The sequence below is a fragment of the Amblyomma mixtum genome, chromosome 3 (genome assembly GCF_055824585.1).
Source record: "Amblyomma mixtum isolate Tamu chromosome 3, ASM5582458v1, whole genome shotgun sequence".
Taxonomy (NCBI): domain Eukaryota; kingdom Metazoa; phylum Arthropoda; class Arachnida; order Ixodida; family Ixodidae; genus Amblyomma; species Amblyomma mixtum.
This window is the reverse complement of record NC_143014.1, coordinates 350,963,689-350,970,415: the sequence shown is the minus strand read 5'-3', so window position 1 is coordinate 350,970,415 and position 6,727 is coordinate 350,963,689. Positions and strand designations below refer to the sequence as shown.

Sequence of the window (6,727 nt, the reverse complement as noted above, 5' to 3'; positions counted from 1 at the left end):
TTTCAATGTGGTTTCCTACACTTGTAACCTTATGTCACATCTCTGCTTTTGAGCCACCAATCTTCTATAATAATGCAAGAGCGGGGGCTAGTTGGTGCTTCATACTGATCAATTCGCGCTACAAGGCACATACACACGGAAACACAAACGGACGAAGCGCATGCGCTTCGTCCGTTTGTGTTTCCGTGTGTATGTCCCTTGTAGCGCGAATTGTTCACTATAATAATCGGTTTTTGGTAACTTCCACCGCAGATTTATTTACATGACTATTGTTATCTCTGAACCCTAGGGCCTCAGGAGGTGTGACTGTGCCCGCATCGACATTCGGATGGATACCATCCCATTTCAAGGTGTTCAATTGTTTCTACAGATCTACCACACACAGCACATGTGTCAACTTCATTAAATTGCTTTTTGTAGCTGCGCGTTCTGAGACACCCTGACCTATACGTTCAAAGAGTAGGGCACTGCCTCTTGATTTATCATAGAACAATTCGTTCCTGATCTCCCTTTTCCAGTGTCGATATAGTTCTACACTAGGCTTCTTTTCCATTGAATGAATCCAATTTTACCTCTGCCTCTCTTGCCTCGAAGCCGCCGCGGTCGCTCTGTGGTTATGGCGCTCGGCTGCTGACCCGAAAGATGCGGTTCGATCCCGGCCGCGGCGGTTGAATTTCTTTGGAAGATAAATTATAGAGGCCGGTGTACTGTGCGATGTCAGTGCACGTTCAAGAATCCCAGGTGGTCGAAATTTCCGGAGCCCTTCACTACGGCGTCTCTCATAGCCTTAGTCGCTTTGGGACGTTAAACCCCATAAACCGAACCAATCTTTTGCCTCGTTTGTAGTAGTAGCAGTATACGGCACACTGTGTCGGAAATAATCGAGGAACTGGCGGCCTATTATGAGGGGTTGCGTAAATAAAATCGTATCATGCGTGGTTCGGGTGTCCACCAAGGTAAGTGACTGTTACTGCGTAATTTCGCGACACCTTGCCCATGTCGCGCCGAACGGGCGATGACTTTCCGTGGACTCCCTTGCAGTTATTAAAGCAATCACTAATGTATTTACTCAGTATGATAGTATTCAAGTAGACGAAGTTACAATCTAATCGGTGTTACAAAATAAACGAAGTAATAAAACGCAGTATTTGCAATCTTGTGATTTAATAAAATTTGTGTACTGCTCGCAACTACAGAACCTTTTTTTTCTGGACAGTGTTGCCGCTTTTTGTGATATTTTTATTTTCCAAACATTATTGCAACCAGGCCACCGGCACCGAGGTTCCGAGTGCATGCCCGCGAGCAGGGTTGCCGTTGGTGGCTACTTTGTGCCAAATTGGCTGCTTTTGAAACCTGTCTGGCAATTAATATTTCAGGTTGGCTCCCTGGTTACTTCCTGGCTACTTTGAACTTTTATTTTGGCGCATTTGTTGGCTGCTTAACTCGCAGCATCCTCACCGGCAGGCATGCCGGCAGGGTCTGTTCGCATCGAGGCACCCCTACGCATGGCTAGGGTAGCGACGTAGCTTAAATGCGCATGCGGCGCGACGCTGAAGGCGACATCTTCAAAAAGATTTCACTCGGCCAAGGATCCGTGATGCTTCCAGTTCTTGAGGCAAATTGACATACAACTCCTACAGCGGCTTTCAAATGGCCTGCACTTGGGAGGCTGCATGCTATTAATCCTGATGATGACAAAGAAAGCGCGAAGAGTCGTGAAGGCATACGAAGCTGCCGCTGCATTTTTAATAGATTGAGTTGCAGTCAGAAATGCGGTAATTGCAAACATTAAGCGTGAATTTTATCACCCATGATGTTTGAGTTTATGGCACGCAGTGGCCGGAGAGTACAAAGACGCAGCGAATGGCCTTTTCCACACCTGCGCAATAAGTCACAAAATTTTCTCACTTCGAATTTCTAACTCTGATGCTGAGCGCGTTTTCTTCTGTGATAACTTGATAAAAAAAGTGTGCAACAAAATGAAGCTCCACTGCCTTACGGTCGAATCAAGATCTATCTAAGGCTTCAAGGCTAATATAGCTGTCCTACTGGGTTGTTGGCTAGAGCGTGCAACTATCTACACGCACATCATTTAATAATTCATCTATTTGCAACATACCTGTGCCTTGAAGAACAAGGAAAAGGCTAAAATTTTGTGCTCTTCATTCTGTTTCTTGCGTGATCTAAAATGCTAACAGTTACTGTTCTTTGGTAACAGTCATATTCCTAATATCGCTTCTATTTGATTTGGCTACATATTTGGCGCTAAGATGGAATGGCATGGCTACTTTTGACTACTTTCAGCTCAAGTTTTGGCTCCTCTTGAAACATTCCCAACGGCAACCATGCCCGCGAGTCATGCCGCGAGTGCTCGCCGTTGTTTTTCTTTTGTTGTGTGGAGGTGTTGGTCGTACTGCCTGTCTGCTGTCCTTTTGTGCGGCTGTTGCGGTCCTCGTCTTTCACCGCAAAGCTTCTGCATTTCGCCATGAATGCAAAGCAACGCAAGTACCGTATCGTTGAAAAAGAATACCGTGAGATCTTGCAAGATCTCGGTATTTCACAACGGCCGGTCGCATCTACGTCTTCAAGCTTGGATCAAGGCGGCAGGAAACGATCGCACACCGAAACATCAGTCGGCGTACGCACCCCCCAACTCTTGCTACCGTCTGAAGAACCACGCGACGCAGAAGCGAAGTGTGCGCTGAAGACGCGTGCTCCAGTGGAAGCGGGCGAGTTGTTCCATCGCCACCTGCTGACCCGCCGTTACCGTTTGTGCACGAGTCTGATCGTGCGTCACGAGGGAGCAGCTCATCGTGCACAGGCAGCAGGTCAAGTGATGCTGCAGCCTCAGATCATTCGAGTTATGGTGCAGTTTCAACCATTCAAGTAATGCCACAAGCTCAGAAGAATCACATTATGAGAATGTGTCATCCACAGTGGCTCAGAACGTGGGTGAGCCTCTTGAGCATTTTACTCAGTCTCACGGCGACTGAGGAGTTGGCTCTCATAGCTAGCAAACACAACATGACGCATGCTTGCCTCAATGATATGCTTGACTTCTGTCGTCGTCGTGGGATTCACGAGATACCAAAACACGCGAGGACAGTAATGCGGACACAGCGAAAAGCGCTACTTGAACACAACGGCACTTTTGCTCATTTCGGCCTTGCTGAAGGCATTCAGAAAGCAGTCAGGCAAGGGCCTGTGCCCGAGAAGATTAGGCTGCAAGCCAACATTGATGGCCTGCCTTTGCACAAGAGTAGTCAAACTGTTTTGGGGCCAATACTTTGCCGAGTTACGGACCTCAAAAATTCGGCACCATTTATGGTGAGCGTGTACTGCGGCACAGGGAAGCCACCGTGCCTCCAGAAATTTATTGCCCCCTTTTTAAAAGAAGTACACAGCCTCAGCAGTAACGGTTTGGTATTGAAAGGAACTTGCGTTGCTGTCACACTGACTGCTGTGATCTGCGATGCCCCGGCAAGAAGTTTCGTGAAGGCAATAACTGGGCATGAAGGCTATCATGCTTGTGAAAGATGCAGCCAAAAGGGCCGCTATGTGGAGAACAGACTCACATTTCCAGACCTCCACGCACCTCAACGAATTGATCAATCATTTCGCTCTCAGGAAGATCAGCGGCACCATACTGGTGTTTCACCATTCACTAACTTAGATATTGACATGGTGGCATGCTTTCCCACCGAATATATGCACCTGGTCTGCCTGGGAGTGATGCGGCGGCTACTGCGAAATTGGGTCTCCCCGGGGCATGCTGCTCGACTTAGCAGACAGGAACGGAGCCAGCTCAACAACAGGCTGCGAGAAGCGGCCACAGCTTTTCCCAGTTGTTTCCAGCGAAAACCCAGAGGAACTGAGGAACTAGACCGTTGGAAAGCAACCGAGTTCAGGAAGTGTTTACTCTATCTGGGGCCTGTAGTTCTCAAGTCTCTCCTGACTGAAGAACAGTACAAGCATTTTCTTCAGCTCCACGTGGCTTTAAGGATACTTGCCACCCCTGAGCACCATGTAGGTTGGAACAGTTTTGCCAGGGACCTGCTGAGGTATTTTGTTCAGGAGTTTGGCAGGTTGTATGGCGCAAAACAGCTAGTGTACAACGTTCACAGCTTGGTGCACCTGGCGGAGCAGTGCCTAGACCATTGCTCTGTTGATCAATTCAGCGCATTTCCCTTCGAAAGCTATTTGGGAAAGGTAAAAAAAATGCTCCGTGCTACGAACAAGCCACTAGCACAGCTGAGCCGCAGGATGTCGGAAGCAAGGCAGTGTACAATGATCAGTGCAAGAGTTGAGCAACACGTGACAGTGGGAGACTGCTTTTTAGTCGACAACTCTGCTGTTGTCATTGTTGCTGTGTACAAAGAAAGTGTCAAGGCTGGCATCTTGCCAAATGGCAGATTTCTTTAAGACACCGATCGAGAGCTCAAGGCTCAATATAAGGCGTTACAGTGGTCTTTGGGAAGAAGCTAAGATGTGGCCTCTCTCGAATATGAAATACCAAGTTCGATGCCTGAAGCTTAATTACAAGCGAGGGCACGTTATTTTTCCTCTACTCCACTGTGAGTGAAATCTGAGTGCTGTTGGTTTGGTTTAACATTGGAAAGCAACTTGGGCTAAGAGGGACGTCGCTGGAAGGCTTCAGAAAGTTCGACCTCCTGGGGAACTTTAATGTGCACTGACATCGCACAGTAGATGGCCGCCTTGCTTTTCACCTCCATCAAAAAGCAGCCAGGATTGAACTCATGTCCTTGGCCACCTGAGCCACTGCGACAGATCAGATTGCTATTTCAGCATGAAGAAATATGGGCCTGTATGAAGAGGGAGCAACCTGATCTATCTCCATGTATTCTGCTTCCATTGAAATAAGCTGAGAATGGACCTCCAGCCTTGTGTTCAGCTGCACAACACTGCAGCTATTGGTGTTGAGTGCATCATCTCCTACAACCTCACCTGTGGAAAGCGTCAGCTTTAAAGATAACGGCCCTTTTCAGGGCCACCCAAATAATGCTGGCAGGGCCGCAGCTGCGCCTCCAAAGACCCTCCCGTTCCCATCAAAGTTGTTTACTATTTGACAGTCTAAAACAGAGAGTCTAAAACAGAATGCAGACATTATAGTATTGAGCACACGAAGCTGCATTAAGATGAATTGATGTGAATATTAGGTGTGCAGCATAACTACTTGAAGTGATGCGCAATAGACATGATTCCAAAGAATTATGTAATAGGAGAATGTAAATTGATAGACCTCGCACCTCTATACTCCGTTTCATACATCTTGTGCAACGCTGTCAAAGCTAGAGCTTTTGTTTGCACTCTCTACATCCGCAATCAAAAAGTGTTGTGTTCCTTGCGGGGAGCGAAAAGTAATAAATGCTTTGCCTTCAGGCATGATACATGACAAATTCGTCATGAACCTGATTAAGTGCACTCTTACTGCTGACGAAATGCTGTCGCTTTCTCGTGTCTTAGACCCCTCAGGCTCAGAAGAAGCGTGGAGTGACATGGCTCTATTTTTTCATGCGGACTAATTCCGTACCTTTCACAGCGTTGCACCTCACATATGAAACGGAGTATAGTGTCACTTCTGGACCTTGAACCCCAGAAATGACAAAAATTTAAGTTTTCCTGTTTACTTTCACGGAAAATAGCGCTTTTTATATGCTAGAAAAAAGCAAATCAAATGGTATTTCTGGCAGTGGCCGCTTTCATAACCAAAGTGCAGTGCAGATGTCTGAGGCTATATGATGCACTGCAACTTATTCTTAAACAGTGAGAAAAACGGTGTAAAATAATACTGTGGCTTCTTCAAATACAGAAAAGTTACACGGTCATAAGAACTAGATAATGATCTCAAAAAATGGAGGTGCTTATCATTTATGATGACATTAGAGCACTTGCCAAATAAGGCTAGTGCTCAAACATCAGTGCCAGTATGAGCAATGTAAAATGGGCTGCAAAAAGCATACTGCACACAAAAGGTAGGTGAAGTTCAGTGGCCACTGACGGTGGTCAAAAAGAAATGTCAGCTCTCTTCTTCATGGTTGTGAAGAGCTGTAGCGCTCCCGAATCGTCATTTGTTTTTGACCATGATCATTGACCAGTGAACCTCATCAACCATAATTCCTGACCGGACAGTGGGCTATCAAACCATCGACTACTCAGAAAAGGATACTTTAGGCTTATTTTTTGACTCCTTTTTTGCTGCAATGGGAGTGCAGTTACGTGTCCGAGTGTGTTTTTTTCAGTATTTGTTTCATGCTTAAAGTGTTCAGAGGTCACACATCTTGTCTCTTGTACCATGCATACTGATGTGGCAAAAAATAACAAGTGTTGTTAGAGTTATGGTAGTCGTGTAAATTATACTTTGCCGAGAAGTTTTCAGTCAGGAAAAGGTCAGCAACGCCATTGGCAGTAGTGTTTAAGGTGTCCAGAAAAACACATCTAAACTACTGTAATGACAGACATGTAGGTCAAGCAACACTTCAGTTTGTAATAGTACTTTTCATTTGATTACATATTTATTGCAGTGTTTTGTTCGAGAAAGTAGGTTGTTCAAGGATATTTTCCAATTTTCATATACGCAATACTAAAAATTACATTTGGGTAACAAGAACCTCCGAAACTAGCCATTGGTTAATACAGGAGTCTTCAATTATTTTAGGAGTGAGGAACACGAACAGCTTTCAAGAAGGGCTGAGAAACTTCACTAGCT

At 45.8% G+C, this 6,727-nt stretch overlaps 1 pseudogene; it reads left to right on the top strand.

The window, feature by feature from the left end:
• The first annotated feature begins 2,997 nt into the window (after positions 1-2,997).
• On the top strand, positions 2,998-4,582 carry LOC149356350 (uncharacterized; annotated as a pseudogene).
• Positions 4,583-6,727: the final 2,145 nt, after the last annotated feature.